This window comes from Lissotriton vulgaris, chromosome 6, assembly GCF_964263255.1.
Source record: "Lissotriton vulgaris chromosome 6, aLisVul1.2, whole genome shotgun sequence".
NCBI classification, from domain to species: Eukaryota; Metazoa; Chordata; class Amphibia; order Caudata; family Salamandridae; genus Lissotriton; species Lissotriton vulgaris.
In genome coordinates this window covers 231,670,462-231,697,353 of record NC_141694.1, presented here as the reverse complement: position 1 = coordinate 231,697,353, position 26,892 = coordinate 231,670,462, and positions in this window count along the sequence as shown.

The window sequence follows — 26,892 nt, the reverse complement described above, 5'->3', positions numbered from 1 at the left end:
ACAATTTGATATTTAGTGACATTTTGTGTTGTGCACAATATTGGGCTACTTGGTCAGCATATCTATTTCCAGCTGTCACATCGTCATTACCAGATTTGTGAGCAGCACACTTGACCACCGCCAATTCTTTGGGTAACTGGATTGCTTCTAGTAGGTTCTGTACCACTTTTCCATTTCTGATAGGGGTACCTGAGGAAGTCATGAATTCTCTTTGCAGCCACAACTGGCCGAAGTCATGCACAACCCCGTAACCATATTGGCTATCAGTGTATATGGTTACTCTTTTGTTTTTCCCTTGTTTACAAGCTCTTGCCAATTCAATCAATTCAGCTACTTGTGCAGATTGTATTTCACTTAAGTAGGATGCTTCTAGGGTCTTTTCTAGAGTGACTACAGCATAGGCAGCACACAGACCTCCATCTGCATGTCTTAAACAGGAGCCATCCACAAACATCTCAAGATCTTCTACTGGTAAGGCTGTTTCTTTTATATCAGGACGTGGTTTAGTGCTAAATTCAGTCCGGTCAATGCAATTATGTTCAATTTCTCCCTCAACTTCTGCACCTCGGGTGTTTGGTAACAAGGTTTCTGGATTTAGTATGTTACATCGAGAAATTATCACATTTTCTGCACCTACAAGAATTCTCTCATACTTAGTCAGCCGACTTGGTGTGAGATACTGAGTCTTGGTTCTGGTCAGTAGGATTACAACTGCATGTGGGACATATACAGTTACAGGATGTCCCATGACATTGCATTCACTTTGTTCTAGACTAGTGCAAGTTGCAGCTACTGCTTTTAGGCATCCAGGCAATCCAGAAGCCACTGGATCTAAGGTAGCAGAAAAATATGCCACCGGACGTCTGGTTAGACCATGAACTTGTGTTAGGACTGAGAGTGCACAATTGTCTCGTGTGTCACAAAACAGGTCAAAGTTTTTAGAATAGTCAGGCATTCCTAATGCAGGAGCTGAACACAGACAATTTCGCAACTTTATCCAGGAGGTCATACTTTCATCATCCCATTCAACTGGATCTTTTACTCCTTTCTTGGTCATCTTTATTAATGGTTTTGCTAGAACAGCAAATCCCACAATCCACTGTCTACAGTATCCTACCACTCCTAAGAACATTCTGACTTCCTTTTGAGTTCGTGGTAACTCCATGTCTCGGATTATTCTAATCCTTTCTGAAGTGACTTTCCGGATACCTTTTTCTATCTGGTGCCCCAGATATTTCACTGAGTTTTTACAGAACTGTAATTTGTCAGGTGATACTTTATGTCCAACAAAAAACACTACGGTGAGATAGGGCCCAGGGGAATATTTAAAGACCTAGCTCCCGACACGTCCCCAACGAATGCCAAAAATACAAAGTGGTGCCAGAGGGTCTATCAAAGAAATGAGGATTTACAATGTATGAAGTACAAACAAGGAACAAGGAACACCTAGAGCTCACCTGTGAATAATGACAACCTAGATAGATAGTCAGAATCACCCATCAGTCACCACTCTATACCGCCCTTCATCATTCGGGATATTTCCAACACCATCCATGCAGGTATGTATTACTCAGTAACAGAGAGACCTAGATGAAGTAAGGGCTCTACACTGAGCAGAGGATGGTATGGTCGGCCACTCCTCTGGGCTAGTGAATGGTCAAAAAGTGTTGTGACTGGGGAAGTGCAGTGCTAAAAAATGTGAAAAAGAAAAAGAAAAGGTAATAGTGGGTTTAACTAAAATTGGATGAGGGAGCACAGAACAGGCTTTATTTGGATGGTGCTCACTCCGCCAATGCTAAAAAATTGTTAAAGACAGTTAGAGAAAATATACTGTCTAGAGGTGGAACTGGGTCGACATGTTTCAGCAACCAGGGGACACAATTGTCCTTGCTTTCATCAGGACCTTACTAACAATCAAGTGCTACTGCATACATAAAACTAAATAATAAGTGACAACTAAGATAGGTGCCACAGACAAGTACAGAGATCACCTGCGGTATCCAAGTGACACGTCTCATCTATGACTCACAGCTTATGTCGTTCACATAGCTTGTAAGTAGTGAAGGCCTCACCCCACCTGGCAGTGGCCCAGTTGGTTCAGACGCCAACAAGGAAGTACCGACGGAGAGAGCGGTGCTTCACTCTAAACCCTGAGTCTGGGTTTAGAGTCTGAGAATGGGTGAATTACAAGGACTGCTCATTACTTCTTGTATGATGTTAGCTTCTAGCAATCTATTTACTTCGATGGCAACTCCGGCTTTCACTTCTGCATTCATTTTATACTGTTTGATATTTGGGTAAACTGCATTTGGTTTGATGGCTATTTGAACTGGGTCTACATTTGCCATTAACCCCACATCTCTCCCAGTGAAATCCCACATGTTGGAGCTCTCCAGGTAAGTCCTGTGTTGTCAGTTTCTCAATTTCTGAGTCAGGCCTTAGTAACATCAATTTGTACAGTCCATCTTCATCTGGGGTCTGAATTTCAACGCCTTTTGGTGTGCAAATGATGGTACAGGTCATCTTGCACAGCAAATCACGCCCCAGCAAATTCACAGGACTTGAGTCACAGACGACAAATCTGGTGCATCTCTTTAAAATTGGTTCAGTTACAGGAGTTCTAATTATCTGGTTCGACATGCCCACTACTTGGATAGCTTCTCCCGAGAGGGGTAGGTTTGGAACGTCTGCTGTTCTTACAGTAGAACGGGTAGCACCAGTGTCCAACAGAAAGGTGACGTCATTTCCTTCAACCTTTCCTTCAATGTATGGCCCTGTCTGGTCTACCGGTAAGGAGGCGCCAAGCATGTACTCCTCGTCCTCCCCCCTCAGGCCCCGTCAGTATGGTTCATCACAGAGGAATGTATCATTCAACAGGAATTGCGAGGTTGCTGCATTTCTATCCTCCCTTCCTTCCCATACCTCAACCTCCTCATTCTGCTGAGCCTGGTGCTTAAAATTTTGCCTAGGTGCACGAGGCAACTGATTCTGTTTTACCTGTTGCTGGGTTTTTCGTGGCCCCTCATTCTGCACCTTTGGATTTAAATCATTATTTTTCATGTTACCATGCTGCAACATTGGACATTCGTCTCTCCAGTGCCCTATCTGAACGCACCCATGGCAGGGGAACTTCTTCTTGGCCTCCTCTCGATTCATTTTTACTCGGGGCTTCCCTCCTCCCCCAGAGTTTGTGTTCGGGGTATTATTATTCACTTTACTTAACTGTTTTTCCTGCTGTTCGGCCAATTTCACTTGTGCCCACATTACCTTCTCCTTAAGGGCTTTTCTTTTGTTCTCCATTTCATCCTCGCAATATTTTGCGTACTTCAGGACCTCATCTATGGGTTTTCCCTGCCAACAGATCTTATTATCTCTGATCCACTGTGATATTTCAGGCCTCAACCCCAACACGAATCGGTAAATGAAATGGGTCATATCCTTCATTTCAATGTTATCGATTCCACTGTAGGTTTTGAATACCTGTAGCAGTCGTTCATAGTAGGAGTGAACAGTTTCATCACGATTTTGGGTAGTTCTATATATTCGGGTCCAATCAGTTTCTTTTGCTGGCACTTTCTCTTTTAAGTATTGTATTACTTTATCAGATTTTCTCATTACCTCCGGCGAGGGAGCTCCGGTTCTGGAGTCTCTCTCATACTCTTCACTGGGCCAATCAACTGCAATTTTGCATTCTGTCCACAAATCGACAGGAACTACAATGTCAAAGAACCCATCCAGGTCCTTCAGGAGACACTTTTGAACCTTAACAAATCTCTCGACCTGCCTATACCATTCTACAGGTTTCTCTCGTAATTTAGGGAAATCATTGGTGAATGACACAATATCCTGTTGGGACCATGGAACATGTACATATTTCCCACCTGGTACTTCTCTCATGGGATAAATTTTTTCTGCACTGTCAACTTCTTGTAGGACATATTCAGAAGTCTTTGGTCTGGCCTTACTATCGTCCTTTTTCTTTGCCCACCTGGTTTTCCACTTTTTTAAGTCCCCCCATTTCTGCAGCAAATTCAACAATTCTTTTATCTGCACCTTTTTCCCTGACACATTCATGTTCTCCAGGTCTTTATCGGAAAATTCGGCTCTGTATGGCTTTTGTAAGACTTTGGATTTGCTAACATCTATTCCCATATTGGCTGCAGTGTCCATTAGTTTCTCATGGAACACTCTGGTGTTTCGGGTAAGGCTTTTGCTTATAAACAGTAACTCCTCCTCACTAAGAGTGTTTAATCTGTCTAATCCCACATTTCCAGCTATTAGTTCCTCCATCTCTATTCTTAGTTTGTAAATATCTAAAGGTTTGGGCTGGGGAGTTTCCTTTTCTAATTCTCTAGTCCATCAATCTAGTTCCTCCGGAGTCACTACTGTGGCACTCCGGGTCCCTGAAGCTGTTTCAATCAGGACTTCCTTGGCCCTAGTCTGATTTCCCGTCTGTGGTACACTGCTTCCTGGTTCCCTTATGGGCAGATCCATCAGGGAGATCACAGATTCGCATTCACTTGCCTGATCATCAACTATGAGAGGCTTCTTCCTTGACGGTGCTACAACTGGTGTAATAACTGGAGTTTTTGGACTAGCCTGTCTATCCCCATAAAGAGGAACAACTGGACCAATAGTTACTGGAATTGTCAGGGCTTCAGGACTGGGATTTATCTGAGCTATGGTCTGAATGAGTTCATTTCGCTGTTTTATCAATGCTTCCTTTTCTCGTTCATGCAAAACCCTGTCAATTGATGCATCATGTAATACCTGTGGAACTAAAGGAGGATACAGACTCGGGGCAGTTTGGGCGTCATACAGGATCTTTCTTCACCGAACGGTCTATAATTTGGGACAGTAGGGTCAGGTCTACAAAATCCTTCTCCTCCAGTTTGTCTATTGCCTATCCCTGATGTATCTGTTTCACTAGCACTTCTCCTTCTTGGGTGTCTAAAGAATGGATTTTTCGAGCTCAAAGACCTGGATTCCTCATCATATGGCGGTGGATTTTTCATAAACAAATCCTTCAAATATTCATCTTCCGAATCACCCATAGTCATTAGGTGTCGGGTTTTCTCTGTGCTTTTTCTTCCCTCGGGTTCATTTACCCCAAATACTGGAAATAGTCCCTCAACCATCATATTCTGTCTCCACTGTTTCATCTTTTTCTCCTTTGTTTCTCGCTGCAATTTTGGATACCATTTGCTTACTCCTGTATCCATTCGAGGTCTGTCTCGCTCTAGAGCCTCAATCTCCCATTCCTCTAAAGCCTCATATTGCGTTAATCTGGGTCTGGGGTGTAGGTCATTCATTCGGCTCCTCAAGTTAAACAGGATTCTACTATTAAAGGTACCATCGAGGGGAAACGCTAGGATTCCGTCATCTTCGGTATACTTTACCCAATTCTCCAACCATACACAGGTATGATACCCTTTGTCAAACATCATAAATGATGCGGGAGTATTAGGTGGTGGAATGATTACACCCTCCCTAGTTCTGACGGGCTTGTCTTTCTTAAAATAATTCTTGATCTTTTCGGCAAATGACATTTTCCTCTTGTTTCCGTACATATTGTATGGTCTACCTCTGAGCATCTGCTCCTTATGAAACCCTAGATTTTTCGGATCAGGTAAGAATTCGGGATACCACATACACCTCTCCAAGCTATCCCCAAGCTCAGATTGCGAAATTTTTGTTTACAATTGTTCTTCCAATACTAGCGCGTCTTTCAATTTTCAACAACCAATCAACACAAAGGTTGCAATTATTCTTGACCAATGGGTGCGCGGCCTTTTCGCGAGACGCGGTCTCACGCTCCGGCACTCACCCCTCCTTTACAATACTAGCTCCGTGACACACCCGCTGTTTCGACCAATACCAGCGCGGCACAAAGTGACGTCAGCGCAGCTCCGCGACTGACTCCCTCCTTCACAAGGTAACGGAAACTTTTAATTCTTTGCTTAAAGTGCAAGTGCTATATTTAGTTTACAACATATAACATTCGCCACTGTACTCGAGTGTCTAAAGAGAGAGAGAGATTTGTTCCACTGCAAATAAACCTCTTCTGTCTACTTTTCACACACTACGGATAGACCCTTCTGCCTACCCTTCACACAAGCATGAGAGAACCTGCTACTTCTTTGACTCATCCACTCTTTCCGGGATATATACTAAGTCTAAAGTTTCGCCAGTGAACTCCGTTGCTATCACTCAAGCTCCGATGAACCTACTACTCCTTCCTCGTGTGACCCTTAATAGGTAATATCACAACTGAAGTTTCATTAGTGATACCGTTGCTATAATTTATTCAATTGTTTATTCAGAAAACCCTAATTAGTGCTTCCAGTTCTGCCTAAGCATGCACTAATCTTCCTCCCAGCCAGTGACCTCTCCGCGGAGTGGATTCTACTCACCACCCGCTATTCTATCCCCTCCGGGGAATTTCCAGACAACATATAACAACCACTAACCATTTGTTAATAAGCACTCATTATAGCAACATTCATAACATATAATTTCAAAACATTTTATAACATTTTCAAAGCAATAATAGAAAAAAAAATATTTTTAGCAGCACATATTATAGATTCACGGTTTATTCACAAAACATCTTATCTGCCTATCTTAACTAGTCCTAACCATAGCTCTGCTACCAGAAAATTACTGATAGTCCGCGCAGGTCACCCGTCACTTTACTCTACCAAACATATACTCTTGGGCCCATGACGTGTTTACTAAATTTTCATGAATCAGGTAACCTACACGCTGCTATTCAGCAATTGAGTTTTTTCCTTTCTATATATTTCATGTACCCGACTTACCAGTCCCTATCACAGGTACCTCTGATCACGACAGATCAGGAGCTAGCAGGGCTAAGCAGATTATTCTAAACATGATATCTTGTACATTAGAATAATGATGTATATCTTTCAATAACCACAAACACAGGAAGTTTTAAAAGTTTTATCTAATCATCAAAATTATTCTTCATATGCCATGGGATTGGGGTTTACACAGACCAGACTATCAATGATTAAGATCAAAAGCAAGGTATAACTATGTATCATAACAAGTAGCATTTGAGAATTTCACGAATCTAAAGTTGGGAAATAGGGAACATGCTATTATGTACTATAGACTTCTCAATGATACTAAAGGCGGGTAAAGAAAGGGAACATACTAATCCAGGTGGTCTCTAATATGCTATAGGTCTAAGGGACAACGTCACTCCTAAGAATTTCTATTCCAACAAGTGCTTATTCTCTAAAGGAGGGGAAAATATGGAACATACTAGTAAACGCTTTGCATGAAATCAACTTTATATGAAGACAGGAAATAACATCGGCAAGATTGCTTTATTTGGAAAATCAAAAAGAAAGATTTAGAATAGACGAACACCCACACAAATTTATATTTACCTAGAACAGGTCGGAGACTAACCATGGCCACGGGTCAGTTGGGAAAGGCGGGAAAGGGCCCTCAAGGACTTAGGGATGCCAGTAGGCGAGCAGGTATAGCTCATGGACAGTCAAGACAGGATAACCCCAGGATTGGATCAGGACCGGGCTCATCAAAGGGTACGACCAACACCTGCAACTTCGGATGCAATGCCTGCGCTACACCCTCTCTGCAAGGAATCTGCCAATAACCCCAATTGGGTTCTCGAATCTCCCAGTAAAGTGCTTCGCCAGCACTTAAGATTTCTCTACCCCAGACTGAGTTTGTGGAAATTTACGGACAGAGTGCTCCGCAGCTCTCTGTATCAATCACCTATAGAGTTCGTAGGGTCGGTGACAGGTCAGCTATTCGGACAAGTCGGGCAATTTCTCTAGCTAAACCTAGACTAGTTATACTGTTTTCGGGTCAGTGGACCACCCACAAATGTTGCAAATGACAGGATCAACAACTTTGGATTGGACAAGAGAGGTGGTTAGGTCATTGTCACCACCTAGAATTTTGTGTTCCCACAATTAATATTTATTTTTTGTACCCACCCCTTACATTCCAGTTCCCATGGCATACGAGTTAAAGAGAACAATAGGACACACAGTGGACTAACAAATTTGTATCAATTTCAGGTGTAGTTCAGCTTCTTCTCGCTTGGTCAGGGTGCAGGTTCCCAGGAGCATCTCAGCTTCGGCAGCCAGCTGGCTGAGTTCCACTGATGCAAGACTTGGTTCTCTTGTCACGTGGTCAGTTCCACTCAGACTTCTAAGATGGAGAGGCTCCCCGCTCCCAGGCCCACATACACGCGATACATGAAAAGTAAGCGAAAACAAATTAGAAACACAGAAAAAATGAATACACTGTATACCGTGATTGACTATACTACATCCCTTACTTTATAATAACTATAGCATTAGGTGTTTAGGCAGAATGAAACATTTGTGCAAAGCAGCGGCTGCAAGCAAGATGCATGTTAAAAACAAAGCGGCCATTTTAGCAATAATGCGCATGTGCGACATGTTCCCTCCAGAACTGCGAGTGCGTCACATCACGTGAGTATAGCCTACGCATGCGCAGACTAGAATCCTGCAAAGCAGCGATCAGTCAGTATGCAAGCTTTGTTAGGATTAGAAAACACATAAGCAAGCGTCTCTGGGACACCCGCGTGTAGTGTGAAAGTGCAATATTAATAACAAAACAGGTTGATTATTAACATTAATGATTATACGAGGTTCTTGAATTCAAGCAAGTCCCGTAACGTGCGAATCCTTGCTCCATCAACATGACCCGACGCGCTTACGCTACGCGCCCCGGGGCGTGCACCGGGGCGTGCCCCGGGGTGCTTACGTAGCGTGTTTGTATGCGCGTGGGTGCTTCCGGGTGCGCTTACGCCGTCCGTATCACTCGGACGCGGCTACGCGATACGTCACAATGATGTTTTCGTACGCGATAATAGCGCTCACGGAACGCTCCCCGGTACGCGCCCCGGGCGCGCCGAAAGATTGCGCTTTCCAGGGCGCTCACCGGTACGCACCCCGGGAGCGCTCCCGGGTAAAAAAATTAAAAAAAATAAAAGCATGAACAATATACATTAAAAAAAGTATTACATAAATATATAATATAGGATTCATTTTCAAAAATATTACATTTCATTGCTATTAAAAAACCTTTGAAATTCACTGAAAAAAACATAGGTTTGAGGCCCCATATATAGTTAGGAATTAGCATTTAAAAAACCTATGAAATTCACTAAAAAAACATAGGTTTCACACTAGTTATAGTTAGGAATTAGCATTTAAAAAACCTATGACATCACTGATGACACCATCCTTCTGACAGACTGACAGACCTCCTTTCAGTGTAATGTACCCCTTGAAACACATATTAAAAAATAGAAACTAACATTTTCTTAAAAATAGAGATACCCATACCAGTTACAACAACCAATTCAGTAACTCCAGTAATTCCACCTTCTATATATAATATATTCAGCAACAGTTCTATATAGTCACTCATACATACACTCACTCATCATATGTAGTGATACACATATACATCCTGTTACACACCGACAGTCATCCAAAAGTTACTCACACACATACTCACACATGCAAATAAACTATAGAAAATCCATTTATTTGCATATACAACTATACACACACTACCACCTTACTTCTAAGGAAACTTACACATACTTACTCTCTTAAACAATCACTTATAGAAACACATACTTATTTAAACAGGAACTCTAACAATCTCTCACTCTCACATATACTCACTTATATACATCAATATTCACATATACTAGATTAAAATATATGTCGTTACTAATAAAGACAATAGTGAGACAGTCATTCACTCACTAACACACACATATACACACTCATCCACCCATACAGTCTTGCGCATATGCTGTCTTCAAAACACATACAAACAGTGAGTCAGTCACCAACCCATGCAGCCACTTATACACAAAGTGAAACACTGATACATATATTTCAATATTTAAAAGTTCCTCGCTAATATATGTATTCACTAAAATACACTTAATAAGGCAGTTAACCAATCATTTTTTTTTAAAAACATCCATTTACACACTTATTTAACCATTTATTCTTCCATCGACATTTACAAATACATATATAAAACATATTTATTTTTCAGAAAGACACACATTCACTGGATGGTGTCATCAGTGATGTCATGAGTGATGTCACTGACCATGTCATGAGTGATGTAATATGTGACGTCATCAGCAGTGCATTGCAGGCGCGCTTGTTATAGTGAGTCCAACTAACTATAACGTTGGAATTTCAATGGTTTTATGTCAGTAAAATTTCCAGCTAACTATAACTTGTGTGAAACCTATGGTTTTTTCAGTGAATTTAATAGGTTTTTTAAATGCTATTTCCTAACTATAACTGGTGTGAAACCTATGGTTTTTTCAGTGAATAAATATATATGTAAACGCTCCAGTTTCCTCACAAGAAATGCGGCACTCGCGGGAACCTCCTGGAAGATATCTTTATTTGCAAGGACGCGTTTTGGCGTAGAATGCCTTCCTCGGCTTGCTAAAGATAGCACTGTCTGTCCTGCAGTTGTTTTTAAAAGAGGTAAGCTGTTTTCTATTGGTTGTGGCCACTTGTCATGGAAAGAGGACTAACGAATTCCATGAAATGGTGTCTGATCCCATTCAGATGTATTGTGGGAGTTGTGGTCTGTAAGTAATCTGTGGGATGTGAATTTGTCCACAATCAGTTGATGTACGTCCTGTCATATACAGGCATTACCCACAGTTACAAGGAACATTGCCCTGTTCCTTTTTGACCACAGATCGATTTCAGATTCTTTTCAAAGTGCTACATTAAAGAATGCGCTGCAGATGGAATCTCTTCCCGGGGGCCCCCTCGTCCACCATCGGAGACACACGTCATCCACCGCAGGATTCTGCAAAATGTCCGCAATTTCCCCCAGCAATAATGGCTGTTGAAGATATAGATGGTGGTTTCTAGTTACTCCGTAGGCAGTGCACACTGCAAATTAACATACAGCTCCAACTACCACTTCGGCAGTGTGCACTTCAAAGACGGGTGCAGCAAATGTGGAAGTGGGTCCACATAAAAATAAATGCTCCAGTTTCCTTACAAGAAACGCTGCCCTCGCGGGAACCTCCTGGAAGATATCTTTATTTGCAAGGACGCGTTTCGACGTAGAATGCCTCCCTCGGCTTGCTAAATATAGCGCTGTCTGTCCTGCAGTTGTTTTTAAAAGATGTAAGCTGTTTTCTATTGGTTGTGGCCACTTGTCATGGAAAGAGGACTAACGAATTCCATGAAATAGTGTCTGATCCCATTCAGATGTATTGTGGGAGTCGTGGTCTGTAAGTAATCTGTGGGATGCGAATTTGTCCACAATCAGCTTGATATAGTTTTCCTACTCAAATCTAAGCAACAGTAGGAAAAATGTTGGATTTTTTAGGGACCAGATTTTGTAATCTCACTCCATTCTGAGCAACAGTAGGTAAAGTGTTAAACTTTAGAGGGGTCAAATTTGCCCAGAGTAAGTATTGGACTTTGGCAGGGACAGATTTGCTATTCCTGCTCCAATCTAAGCAACAGTATGGAACCTGTTGTACTTTGGGTGTGTTAGATTTACTATTCCGGCTCCTAAATATTTTTAAATAAATCTTTTAAACAAAAAAGACCAAAAACAAAAAAAACATATTTCAATAGTAATAATTAATAATTTCCAGTGTGTATATCAATGGTGTGGTCGAATGGCTGAGTGATTGGAGGTACAACGCAGACAAATCAGCAAACAACATACTCAAATTCTGATGTTTGCAGATGGCACATTTCTCTTTTCCAGAAAGCTTATGGACCTCCAGTCACTTCTAGACCACTTTCCTTTCTTTTTCACGATGCGGGGGCTAGAATTGAATCCTTACAAGTCAAACTTATGGCACTGAAAGCTCATCACTTGCTTAGAGGTAGGAAGGAGGTAGAGAGGATCCCACTGGAGCAGGTTAATCTATTTGATTATTTGGGGATCAGGCTAGCTGACAGTTTATCATGGGCCCCCTAAAAAGCAAAACGCAGAGTGGTACGACATTGAAGGGGATCTGCGGTGGTAAGGAAACACAAAGGGCTAACCACAGTAATGCGATTACCCCAGCCCTCAAAGTCTACAGAGCTACTGCAGTACCAGGGCTATATACAGAGCAGAGATTGGGGGCTACGGCAACTTGACCCCTTTAGTACAAATTGAACAGAAGTTAATTCGGTATTATTCTGCCTACCATCAAGCACTTCCTTGCTACCCCTATGTATTGTCCTGACAAAAGACAAGTTGGATTTGTATTTGGACTACAGTGTAGCTGACTCTCTATAGGGATGCAGTCGTTAAATTATTTGCCATAGTTAAAAACGTATGTACTCCATGGCTCAGGAAGATCAAGCATTTACGTGAAGCCATCAACATGGAGGGTATATGGCACTCCCCCGCTGAAATGAGCAAGGCCACTAGCACCAAAATAAAAGGTCTTTTTTGGGAAACAAAATTGGTTAGACTCTGGAAGACTCTGGAATGATGTAAAAGGGGTAAGCATTTTAGATTAAAAAACCTTAAACTTAAAGGCTCACCTATGTTTGCTCCATACCTAGATAGGATTAAACCCTCTCAAGCTAAAAGACTAATCATTTAGGACAGGCAGACTGCTTCTAAGGACACTCAAGGGCAAATGGGGCAAAAGTAACCTGCCAATCTATAACTACCCTTTGTGCTCAATGAAACCCGGGTCTACAGAGCACTTTCTTTTCTTTTGCCCAGGCACCCTGCCTCTAAGGACATTAATGGGAAAATGGGACAAAAGTACACTGCCAATACATAATACCCTGTTATGCTCGATAATCCCCGAGTCTACAGAGCACTTTCTATTCTTTTGCCCAGGCTGCATCCAGCCACGTAGAAGGTGGATCATTCCAGTGTGCAAGAACATGGGTACAACACACTACTGGGAGGCCTACAAGCTCTTAAGATGTGACATAAGTGAGCAGATTGTGTACGCTACCTCTAGGTTACTCCTCTGGGCTTGGAGACTTAAAGCAGACAGGATAGCTAGTGAGGGTTGATTGCCAGGTGGGGATTGATTGCCTCCCCTTGACTGAAGCACTCCCTGTTAACCCCCTGAAAAGCCTCACATAGTCCTTCCTGCTCTTATCTCTGCAATCTTAAAGTGTAGCTTATCTAATGCCTCTCCCGAATTATAGATGTTTTAGACTGACCGGTTTTAAATGTTGAGGATCCAACCAGAAGTCTCTCTCAAATTTGCGATGGATGGGAGCGATGGAGGATTAGCTGAGTAAAGAACTGAGATTTTAAGCAAAGGTCATTTGTGGATACCCCATTTGAGTAATCTTTATATTACTATAGTTTTTTTGTTAATACATATCAAAACTGGTAACTTGTAATTTATTCACCCTTTGCATGACTTTAGTAATGGAAACCACTGAAAATCACATGTATGTGTTTTTAAATAGCGATTGACAGTGTCATTTTGTGAACGCTACCGAAAAGGAGTTGGCTTTGCTTTTCTCTCACTAGCATGGTAAATTGAGGTCTGATGAGATTGTTTAGATTTTATCATAGGACATGGTGGACCGAGATAGGATTTTGACTAAGGGTTTTATTGCTTTCTATTCCATACTTTACGATGCTAGAGAAACACGGTCTAAAATGCTCTGAAAATGTTCAACTGCTTTCAATAGGATGTATGATAATGTAATATATTAGGTCCATGTTTTACCTGTAACTTTTATGGCGTTATGGCGAATTAAAGTTGATATATATATAAAATTAAAAATTAAATAAACTGGTCATCCAATAACAAATAATGAAAAAAAAACATATAAATTAATAACTTTAGCAATTTAAAAAAGTATTATAAATTAAGAACAATAACTTATATTTAGAAAATGTCCAATCCTAATGTCCTACAAACCCAAGAACCTATTACTAATTTAACAATATTTAATTACATTAAAAGAAATAATATACCTTACAAACTATACCAAACAAGCTAAACACAAATATCATAGTTTCAATAATATATTATATAATAATGAATGTGCATTAAACTAATTAAAAACAATATTATACACAACTATATTACAAATATTAATATTAAATTGGTAAAAAGACAATATTCTGACCCACAATATTTTTGACGCAATATTTGTGAATCACAATATCTTTTTATACAATAATTTGTTGCTATATTGTATTGGTCTGCTACCTCTCCTATGTGTAATCGTCCTTATTTCTAAAGTGTTGTCTATATTTCATCTTGATTAAGATGTTGTTATTCTATGTCTCTTCTGTTTCTTTTCTCCCTTGAGGGTGTGGTGTCTTGCCCATCAGCTAGTAAACTTGTGCTACAGATTTCTTTCACCAGATCAGAAAGATTCACAAATGCAATGTAATCTAGCTAGCTTTGATCAGCTTATGTTTTGGCAGGGTTGCCATTATTTCATAAAGTCAAGCAGTGATCAGCCAGGGATATGGCCTTCTTATGTGGGGGGTGGACACCATATTTATATAGGGCTGCCACTTGGAATTCTCTGTTCACATGTATCAGATGCTAGCTATGTTATGCTATGTTATAACATGTTCCATTTGTATGGTTCCAACCACCATTGTTATGGCATTGTAGTGTATTAACTATATATGCACCCTTTCTGGCAAATCTGAGAGATCAGCCATTGAACTGTATAAACCATGGTTTGATTATATATGTTGTGTTGGTGGGTGGTTAGCAGCGGCATAACACAGGCCCCCGCAGACATTCGGTGCAGGGGCCCCCAAGCTCCAGGAGGCCTATTCAGCAGAGTACTCTGGATGAAGAGCTCCTAATTTAGTCTGGAAGGGGCTCCTCCATGTGCCTTGCAGGGGGCCCCCTCAAGTTTTAGTACACTAGTGGTGGTTAGCAAAGAGTTCATGTTATGTTTCACATGGTTTGTGTAGGTATGTTTGAAAATAAAGTGTGTTCGATCTTGGAAGGTCTTTGTGGTGTGTCATGTACTTGTCTCTGGTCTCTTAATCTCAGAGTTAATTTCACAATGTCTGTTGGTCAGCTTGAGTCTTGTATTTTTTATTTTGTTTTCCAATTCGGATTGTTGGTTTATGATGAAGTATTGTTCCTGTGACACTGTGTTAAGTCTATGCTATATTTATCAACATTTTTCAATGGTGTATGTTGATGTGGTGCATGCCAGCACCATTGATTTGTCCACACTTTGTCTAGTGTATGGATTTTGGAATCATATTGTGTGCATGAAAGTGAGATGGTTTATTCTAGCATGTTAATTATGAGTATGGCCAATTCTAGTTGAGATCCACATGTTGTATGCTGTTTGTTGGAAATGGCCCTTTTTGCAGGTTTTATCCCAAAACTTTTTGCTTCTTCCTCCTTTATTTTTCCTGACCTTTGGGTGTTGGAAATAGGACTCTGGGCACTTTACCACTGCTGATCAGTGCTAAAGTGCAAATGCTCTCTGTTTAAATTGTAATTGGGATTGGTTATCCACGATTGGCATATTTGTTTAACCAGTAGGTCCCTAGTAAAGTGCACTGAGTGTGCCAGGGCTGGTGATTCAAATGCAATTAGTGGGCATGCAGCACTGATTGTGCCACCCACATGAGTAGCCCTAAAATGGCGTGTCAGGCCTGCCACCGCAGTGCCTGTGTGCAGTTGCTAACTGCCATATTGACCTCACCAGTATCCTCACTGGCCAGGCCTAACCCTTCACTTTCTGTACATATTGGACACCCCTATGGAAGGCCTAAGGTACCCCCCTGGGCAGGGTGCAGTGTATGTGAAAGGTAGAGCATGTACTAGTGTGGGTGACATGCTCTGATAGTGAAATACTGCCAAATTCGTGTTTCACTATTGAAAGGCTATCTTGCCCATGGGCTAGAATGGGGAATGCTGTGTATAATGTTTACCTGCATATCTTCCCGTAGGAGCAAGATAGGAAATTGAAGTCTGGTATCCCTGAACTCAGAATTTAATAACCCATCTTTTGGGAAGGGTGGTTTTTAAATCCTGTGTTTGAAAACCACACTTTTAGAAAGTGACTGTTTTCATGTCTTACCTTTCTGTGTGCCTTTGCCTGTTTGTGAATTGACTGTCTGGTTTGTGAGTGACAGGGGCTGGGGTGGCTCAGGAGGCTGGGTGAGTCAGCACTAAGCTGAATAGCTTCATCTGCATCTTGAGTGGTGGGAGGGGATAGCACCTGGGCCTGACTAGGGCTGTGTCTGCCTTCCACAATGCTTGCTCCAACTCCTGCGGGGCGGATGATGACCCTGCCCCTCTCTCTCAAAGGAAAGGAGAAGTCATGTGAACAGAGTGCTCCAGGACTGACCAGAACTGGTTTGGTCTAGGCAAAGGCCTGTCTGCCTTCAGAGAACAAAGAGAATATTGGTATAAAAAATGGTACCCAGCGCCCAGAACTTTAGATCATCCTGGAATCAAGAAGGAACCTCTGCCAAGGAGAAAAGCTGTGAGACTGAAGAGGAAGGACTGCCCAGCTGTGTGTTTGTGGGCTGACCTGCAGTTGCTATTCTGCCAAGGAGAGGGGAAGGACTTTGCTATTGCTGTGTCCCCTTGCTTGAAGAGATCTCCAAGGGACTGAGAAGAGCTGGCCTCCTGTTAAGAAGTCCCAGGAACAAAAGGACTTCACCTCCAGCTTCCCCCCTGAACTCTGCTGTGTGAGTTCTGACCTGCCTAAAGTGCCTAACACATTTGTGGGGTCTCTAGAGGTTGTTGCCTGCTGTTTGGGGAGCTGAAAATGAAGAAGAAAAGAAGATCTACAATTTTGCATGCATCGCTCACTTGCAGAGCACATCATAGACAGTGCGAGAGAATTTCCATCGCCGCAAAGATCGTCGCATCGCTTGTTGTCGCTGCAAGAACCGACAAATTGTTCGCTTGCGGAGCGCATCTCCCTGGTGGGGGAAGACTCCTGTTGCTGCGAATATCGTCACAGAGCCTGTCGTCACTGTGAGAACCGTTGCACCGCTTGCTTGCAGACCGCATCACGTTGCTGGGAACATCGTTGCATAGTCTAACGCCATTGCATCGAGGGGCCGTGACAGAAGAGGATCAACGCTGTGCTGGGCATCGCCGCTGCACTGAATATCGTCGCCATCCAAAAGATCGTCACATGGTGCCTGTGCGAGATGCTTCCTACCGGAGAATCTGCACCCCGGAATCCATACAAGGTATCGCATCGCTTCCCATACAGAACTGATTCGTCTCAACACACCCGCTGCGTGCAGCGGGTTGTCGCATCGCCTCCACAAGGTCTCAGAAGTGACGCATTGCTTGTTTTTCGACGTTGCAGTTGTCGCTAGGAACTATTGTCGCATCCACAGGTACTTTCGGCTAAAACTGATGTAAATATGGATTATGTTGATGCAAACACTAGAACTTGTTTAAAATCATATTCTTGAACTTTGTATGTTGGAATTTTGTCATTTTGTTCTTGTGTAGTTTAGATAAAGATACTTTATTTTTCTAAACTGGTTTGGAGTCCATTTGTGGTGATTTCACAGTGTTACTGTGAGTGTTGGTACAAATACTTTACACATTGGCTTTGATAAGCCTGTCTGCTGGTGCCAAGCTACCAAGGTGGTGAGCAGGGGTTATCTAAAGAGTGTGTCCCCCTTACCCTGACTCGAAGCAAGGGTCCCTATTTGGACATTGGTCCCTAACTCAGCCAACTAGAGACCCCCAGATCTAACACTGTTGCTTTAGGATACCCAATTAAGCCCAAATATTGCATATCAGAAGTGTGTTGGATGCATGTTGGCTAACGCGTACTGATTGAGACTATTCAATCAAGCTGTATTTGTATAGCGATACTCATCACCCGGGAGGGGTTATCTAGGTGCTTTGCTGCAGGTATCAGTTGAAGAACCAGGTCTGGAGTCCCTTCCTGAAGTGGTTCAGCAAGGGTGATGTGCAGAGGTGGGGGGTGTTCGGACTTTGGCGGCAAGGTGAGAGAACGAGCCTCACATGTTGAGGCTTAGGTGGCTACGTGGTGTCTGGGTGAGGTGTGCGGAGCGAAGGTTTCTGGTTGGTTGGTGGAAGGTCAGGCGGTGGTTCATGTAGTGTTGTCCTTGGTTGTGGAGAGCTTTGTAGGAGTAGGTTCAATGGCGATTCCAGGGTTGGCTTAGATGTGCCTGCAGAAACTGCTATTCTGTAAACCAGGGTTGCTCTAAATGCATGTTTGGCATTAAGCACAACCTCCGCAGTTAGCCTCCTACTCGGTTTCAATAAAGCACTGGTTCTGTATCATATGTACTGGGAATTTGAAAATAAATCTCATGAAGTTATAGCTTGGTACACAGTGCTCTGGGAAATTCAGGGTCCAGATCCTTAACTGCTTGCCAGCAGTGTCAGGCCTGTTTGACTCAAAGGAAGTTAAGAAATTCTTGTAACAAGTATTGACCCTGCCCTTAAAGAAAGAGGAACCAGCAAATACTGTATGTTTACTGAATTTACAAGTGTCTACTTTTTAGGCCTTACCTACAGACAGCTTTGGTATCAAAGCCTGTTGGGTACAACAAACATACTTAGAGTGGGTATTGGTTCAGTCTACCGTTCATCATGTATTGGCTTTGTCATCAACCAAATTTGCTATCCTTCCCTGGAGCACAGCTTCTTTTCCATCGCTCACATCAATAAATTAGTCTTCTTTTTATTTGAACACTCCATGGGAGTGCTTGTATTTTCTTCCTTTCTCCCACATGTACTGCTACCCCCTTGCAATCTCCATACCTCTCAGCACATCTGTAAAACACAGCAAAATGTATATTTTTTGCAGAGGTTTGACTAAAGAACAGTCATGTTAACTTTATCAGTTGGACTCCACTTTGCATAAAAGCCCAGAAGTTGGTACATAAGGGCAACACTTATGGTGCTGGGGAATAACTGGCTCCTGCACTCACTGAACGAAGATCCGACATAGACGTTGGCCAGAGCATTTGTTCAAGTTCTGAGTCAGTCTTAGCAAGTGGTTTCCTTTACATTCTGACACATCCTTATTTATGACCTCAGAGAGTGCGTATGATCTTTTAAGTACCTGCATCTAGTCCTCTGTGTTATTGTTGATCCGGATAACATACATTCTGTTCAGAGTTTACTGAGTGAAACGTATCTAAAAAATTAACCATGCCATTTATACAGAACACAATGTTCAATTTTGTGGGAATGCTAAAATATGCAATGGCCTTTTCTTCACTATTTTGAACAGTTGACTTGCTTTTAATAGTGTTTTATAAACATCTTTGGCAATGGCAGTATTTTGGCACTCACAATAGAACGTTGAGACCATTTGATTTTGCCAGTGCTTTTCAGCAGGTAGTGAAGTTAAGAGATAGAATCAAGCACAAATGCATGAAGGATGCTGCGACCAGAGGATCCAAGCTGAACTCAGCTATTTGACAGGGTAGCCAATCCCAAGGGACCTGCAGCTGCTGATATGGACATTGAACTGGGCAGGTCAGTGAGGAGTGGCAATCAGGTGGAAAAAAGAGCATGGTGAGGAAATTACCCTCATACACAGCATGGACAAGCATGCACACAAACATATACCATTTACACATTCAGATCAGGCATACACATTATCTACAATACAATCCTTCATACTCCCTCACACTCGATCCCTCATCGCTCACATTCACTTCTCCAACTCTCATCCCCATTGCCTCACAAATGCAGCATCGCACTCCCACACATGCACCCACCTCATACCCATTCATCACATTTTCTGTTCTCATACTACTCCACACCCTCAATTGTACGTTTCACATTTATTCTCCTTAAACCACGCTGACTCTGTTGTAAATATATAATTTACCGTCTTAATTTCTATGCAGGTAGGTACTTAATCAATAATAACTCAAATCGGAAAGAAAAAAACAGAGTCCGTGGTGTTAGAGTTCTTAGGGGTTTTATTCCTTAAAAAGGAATGGTCAAGACCTGGATATCATGTTCTTCCCACCACAGGGGTGGAAGAAGGGATAGAGCAATATTTTATTGACAATACATAGCTTATATACTTAATTTACACCATAGAAAGCAATATAGTAGCCGTAACAGCTGAGAGAAGACAAGATAACAGTATCCACGTGTTACTAGTACGTAATCAGAAGGCGTGGACTAGGCGTGAACTAGAGGTGTGTGCTAGAAACGTCACAGGCAGGTGTCACAAAGGGGTGGCACTAAACAGAAATGTTGCAATGTCAGCAGAAATCGGAAGCTTGGATGCGCGCGCAGCTGCATGACGTGTGATTGACGTGAAACTGGAGGGTGCAGGGGGCTTGACATTTACACTGACGGAAAGAGACAGAAGTCTGGCATGTCAGATCAACTCGTACTTCTATCATATCTGATATCTGATGTTTGGGAACCATATTATCCGAACGGAAAAGGTCTCTGGGGCAGAAGCTATTCTATACTGACTGTGAGTGCGTGTATAAGCGCCTGAGTGTCTGCATGAGAAGCGTGGGGGCATGGGCCTTCCAGGGGAGCATGGTAACAGAGGCTATGAATTACTTGCATGGAGACAGGCCGGCCCTTTGGCTCTGCAGCTGGGGAATGTTTACTTGAACTAGTAGGCAGGAATGTATTTTCGAGGAGCGGAACAGATAATTCGAAGGTTGTAGTCAGTCTTGGCAGGCAGCAGGCTGAGCTAAGCGCGGTGGGCCGCGCTGGGAGTAAGTCAGAGTTCACGGGTACAGAGGCAGCCTGGGCTGAGGCTTTCAGAGTCAGAAGCCAGAAAAAAAGGCTCGATGGCAGAAATTCAGGGCCTACTTTGCCAGAGCTGAAAAACGTGTAAGGTACACTACAAAAAGACGTTGGCATAGCATACTTAGGAACGGACTATTTAACCCATTCAGGGTGGGTCTGAAAGAGGACATGTTAACGTTGGACGCAAATGTATTTGCATCTTCATAGCTGGCACAGGAGGGAAGTTACATGCACTTTAAGCTGGTACATGGAGACGGTGGGGTACGCGCTAGGGAACACAACTTGACCATAAAATTTATATTTCCTCATTCCCTCCTTGTTCCCTACGGACCCTTCATGATATATCGATCCTCATGAATCGATCAGTTTGTTCTTGTAACATAATTTGCTCTTCTTTCTTTCTTTTACGTCTTGAAAGGAAACTGGAATGTTCAATGCATGAAGTGGCACACAGTCCACAAATCGCTGGCCCACACTGCAAGCACAGGCAGCAACTGAATACTAGGACTAGGCCAATGCCTAGGAAGTATAGGATCTTCCATCCCCAAGCGGTTAACGTTGTCCAGAACCAACCGGACCAAGTCCAGGTGCCTGGATTCTGATGTATCAGATTAGCAATTTTATGAAGACGTGTAATAGCTTTGTATACAGATGGCGCGTTTTCTGGAATGAAAACACAGCAACTTGACCCGATGACCTTACAGGCTCCACCTCTATCTGCCAAGATGACGTCAATAACAAGACGATTCTGAAGGACAACAACCCGCATGGCGGACTGCTCTTCGGTTAAGTTACCTAGGGCGGAGGCAGTTTCATTCACTACTGCTTCAAGTGTTCTAGTTAATCTGCGTATTAGTTTACTATTTTGGACAGGGCCTAAAAAGAAAAAGAATCCTTTATTAAAATCGGTGTACTGTTCCCATGCCGTTTCTGTGTAGTCGACAAGTGGGATATCTCTTCTGAGTCTATTCTTTACTAGATTTGTATTTCTGTGATAATCAGGAGGAGCTAGAAAGACAGGTGGCAGAAGGAATGCAATATAACAGGTACCATCCCAATCTGGAGGTAAGCGTATGTATGCGGTATGACCACAAACAAAATAGGAATGACGGATAGCTTTAAAGGACGATTTACCATGATCACTGAATTCGACCACAGTAGTACATTTACTATGACCCAAGTGTACTGAACCTTTCTTCCTGACACATAATTCACCAGTGACGGGTAATACTGACATAGCGGGCAGAACTGGTGCAGCTTCGGATTCAACAGTAAGAATCATAAGGTTAATTGTGTAATTGCTTAATCCATATACTTCATTTTCTAGATCAGTTCCTATTCTAATGGGGAGTCCCTCCTTATCAGGGTAACAGACGTCGAGCAGGACCAAGTTCAAGTTTCCCCAAACCCAGCTCCCGTCGAAAACAGCAATATCAGGATCTAAGGAATTAATTATTTTAAACCATGCACCACAGGAGCCGTTGTGAGTGAACGGATACGGAAAGAGGGGCAGAGCTCCCTTGTAATTCTGGTAGGGAGGGAGTCGGCCACATATCCAGCAATTTGTAGCATTATTAGTCTGATGGGAGTGATGTAGCATACTAATGAAAGTGTTGTTGCGCAGCGCAAGTCTGTAAGAGAGTTCATGTGGAGGTAACTCGCTGAAAGTATGTTCGGCAGAAACATTGTAAGCAGATTGTTCACGCTTGAAAATAGGACAATAGATAGGAAGGAGTATACTGGTAACAATAATCAAAAGACTTAGAAAAAACATTATTAACAATGTCACTATACAGTGACTACGCAGTGATTTGCAGTATGTATGTTTCTTGAATTGTCTCTCTCTCTCTCTCTATCTCGATCTAGGGGATACATGTCAGAAACTATTTAACCGATTCACCTAGGGGAGGACTTAAACAATTAAACTGTCTGACTTGCTAGATCGGAGCTTTGATCTGTATTCTTCTTGTGTAGTTTTCTCTCGTTCGGAAACTTTAAAGTCACTGGGCTCGATACAGTCTTTGGAAGGGGTGGACGAGCCTGGGTCGGATTTCAGTTCATTGCATAGTTTAACATGGCTCGTGTGGATCCACCCCTTTCGGCCCTCCACTTTCACCGCTGTCCTCGTAGTAAGTATAACGGTCTTTGGCTCTTTCCAGCGGGGCTCCAGCGGACTTTTCCTGTCAAAGTTCCTTATTAAAATCAGGTCGCCTGGACGGACATCATGCGGCTTTACATCAGTGTTGTCAGGGAAGGCTGCGGCAACCTGTGAACGACATGATTGGAGTGCAGACATCAAGGAGGCAAGGTAATCTGTCAACATATTGCAATCAACATTAGTAATTTTCTTAGGAATGGGCGTCCCCCACATATTCGGTGGTCTACCAAAGACCACTTCGTACGGGGATAGTCCTGATCTCGAATGGGCGACCATTCTCATATAGAACAGTGCCACTGGCAGGGCGACTATCCAGTCGACCCCTTTCTCTTGACATATTTTTCCAAGGCGGGTCTTTAATGTCTGATTATGCCTCTCTACAAGGCCTGCGGCTTCGGGATGTCGGACACAATGGAATTTCCATTGATATCCTAGCAGCAAGGAAACCTGCTTCATTAATTCGGATGAGAATGGCTGACCGTTATCTGAGTACACGACACGAGGCATGCCGTACCGTGGGAAGAATTCACGAACCAACTGCCTGGCAGTGGTCGGAGCAGTGTAATCTGGGACTGGGTATGCTTCGGTCCAACGGGACAGTGCACAAACAATTACGAGGACATATTTGAATCCTCGACAACGGTCCATCTGGATATAATCCATCTGGAGGACTTCAAAAGGGTGATCGGGAGGATGAAATCCACCTTGCTCTACAGGGACGCTTTTACCTGGATTGAACTGACAACAGATCATGCAAGTACGCACTTTCTGTTTTGCTGCTGCTCGTAAGTGTTTATTGCTCCAAAGATTTTGTAAACTGTCTAACATCGCTTTTTCTCCTAGATGTGCTGGACTATGTGCTGTATTTATTATGACTTGAACCATCGAGTCAGGGAGGAACCATGTAGATTTTCCCTTCGTCATCCAACCTTGATCTGTCTGGATCCCTCCTAGTTCAATCCATTTCTTTATTTCATCTGGGGTAGCATGTGTCTGAATATCGATAACATCTAGTGTGGGATCCCTGACTGTCATACAATTTGTCAGTCCTATTGTCTTTGTCATGTCAGTTGTCTGAGTGTGAGTCAATGCTGTATGTTTTGCTGTCTGGTCTGCCAGGTCGTTACCCTGGGAAACAGAATCTGTAACTTTAGTATGTGCTTTACACTTCATGACGGATATTCCTGAAGGCAGATGTATTGCTTCTAACAGTGCTTGAATGAGGGGACCGTGTTGGATCTTGGCACCATGAGAGGTCAGAAAACCTCGTTCTTGCCATAACATTCCGAAGTCGTGTACAACTCCGAACGCATAACGGGAATCAGTGTATATGTTGACATTTCTGTTCTTGGCTAGAATACAGGCTCGGGTCAGAGCAATAAGCTCTGCCGCTTGAGCGGACAGTGTGTCAATACGATGTGTTTCCTTTACTTCGGTTTCAGTGGTCACTGCATATGCGGCCACTAATTCTCCTGTACTTGTTCGCATACATGAACCATCCACATAAAGTGTCAGGTCTGGATTTGTCAGTGGAACATCTGTTAAGTCTCGTCGGGGCTTTGTTACTGCATTAATGATTTCTATACAATCATGCGGGGCTGGATCTGTCCTAATTGAAGGTAACAGTGTTGCTGGGTTCAGAATGCTGCAGCGTCTGATTTCTATGTGTGGCTGGAATAGCGTTAATTCGTAACCTGTCAGTCGTGCTATGGTCAAGTGCTGAGTCTGGGTTCTGTTTAAAAGAACCTCTACAGAATGTGGAACTTGTACTGTTAACTGATGGCCTAAAACAATTGAATCGCTCTGTCTGATCGCTAGTGCTGTTGCTGCTACTGACTTTAAGCACGCAGGGAGTGCCTGGGCTACTGAATCCAATGTACTTGAAAAATAAGCGCAAGGCTTATGTGAACCTGCTTGGTCTTGAGTGAGGACAGACAATGCTGTACCATCACGTTCTGTAACAAAAAGTGTAAACGGTTTGCTGTAACATGGTGTCGCTAAAACTGGTGCTCGGCATAATGCTTTCTTTAATTCCTCAAAGGCTTGTGTGTGTTCCTGAGTCCAAGGGAGGACAGTCGAAGTCGCTGCCTCCTGTGTCGTTAACTGGATGAGTGGTTTAGCTAGAAATGCATATTGAGGAATCCATTGACTGCAGTACGAGGTGAGGCCTATAAAGGCCCGCACTTCCTTTTGTGTCTGGGGTTGTGGCATATTTACAATTAACTGAATGCGATCGGGGGTGAGCTGTCTCCCCACTTTGGACAGCAAGTGACCCAAGTACACAACTTGCTGAACACAGAATTGTAGCTTCGAAGGAGACACCTTGTGTCCCTTGTCTTCCAGGAAATGTAAAACTGTCAGTGATGCTTGTTCACATTCGGGCTCACTTCGTGCGGTGATCAGCAGATCATCGACGTATTGCAGTAAAGCGGTGTTAACTGGCATTTGAATACAATCTAGTTGTCTTTTCAGTGCTTGACTATAGATGCTGGGGCTTTCTGTGAATCCTTGAGGTGCGCGGGAGAATTTGAAACTTCGTCCATTTAAACTGAATCCGAAGAGATATTGGCTCTCTGGATCAATAGGTACACTGAAGAAAGCGTTCTTGAGATCAATTACAGTAAAGAACGTTGCTTCTGAATCAATAGCAGTCAATAGGGAAGAGATATCAGGGACCACAGGGTACTGTGGTACAATGCATTTATTCAGCTCTCGCAGATCAATCACCAGCCGATATACTGGCGGTGCATTGGGATCAGTACGTTTAAGAATTGGAATGATGGGTGAATTACAGATATTGGAGTCGGTCTCTACGACCACTCCTTGGGCAATGAGCTCTTCAATGATTTCCAGTAAAGCCACTACAGCATCGGGTGGTAACTTGTATTGTCTGATTCGTGGTAGAACAACTCCTGTCTTGAGTGTAACACGGTATGGTGTGATATGCATACAACCTACATCAGTTGGGCCTTTTGCCCACAAGTGATCTGGTACATTTTTCAATCTGACATCGAATTCTCGCAACACATAATGACCCTTGAAATCCCGCAGAAAGAGTCTAACTCCCTCCGGGGAACAGCAAATTATGGCTCCTAGAGCCTTCAACGTTTTTATTCCTAACAGATTTTCTGGGCATGATTTCGTAAGTAACAAGTCTGTAACTCGTGATAATGGGCCCACAGCCAGGGGGACTGGTTCTGATACTTCATTTACAATGGGCTGTCCTGAAAAACCAAGGGAAACATTCTGTGAGCCTGAGAGGGGTGCCCCTGGGACTTCGTCATGGCTTATAGTGGTGCGGCTTGCCCCTGTGTCAATTAAAAACTTTCTGTCTTTTCCCAATACTTGACTGTGTACATAAGGACCTTCTTGATCTACAGGAATTTCAATAAGAGGCAAACCCATCTCCCTCTCTAGGCTGTTTCATGCGTATCGTTGGTAATCGGGGTAAGTACCTTGGGCATACTGGTACATCTGCTGTGAAACTTGCTGAGTTGCGGCAAGAGGCTGTGGCTGTGGTACCGCTACTGTCTGTGCTGTATGGGGTGAAGCATGCATAGGCTGTGTGTTCTGCATGGGCTGTACATTCTGTGAGGTCTGTTGCTGGACCTGATATTGTCTTGGTGGATGCGGTCTCTCTTTAGTTTTACCTGTTGATATGTTATGTTTCAGAACTGGACATTCATGTACGTAGTGACCTGGCTGCTTGCAATAATTGCATGTCCCTTTAACGGGAGCTGCGGCGTGACCTGTCTGGGTCGTACCCTTTCTGTTTCCGTCGGTATGGACCGACTGGGCTACTAACATTTTCATTTTCGTGTCTTTCATACGTTTTTGTTCCTGATCCTGTTCTTCTCTAATTCTGTTCTGATGGTATTGTAACATTTGTAACATCTGTGATGGCGTATTTGCTTGCCATGTACTCTCAACCTTGTATACACGATTCTTGACTGCTAACAGGGAATTCTCAACT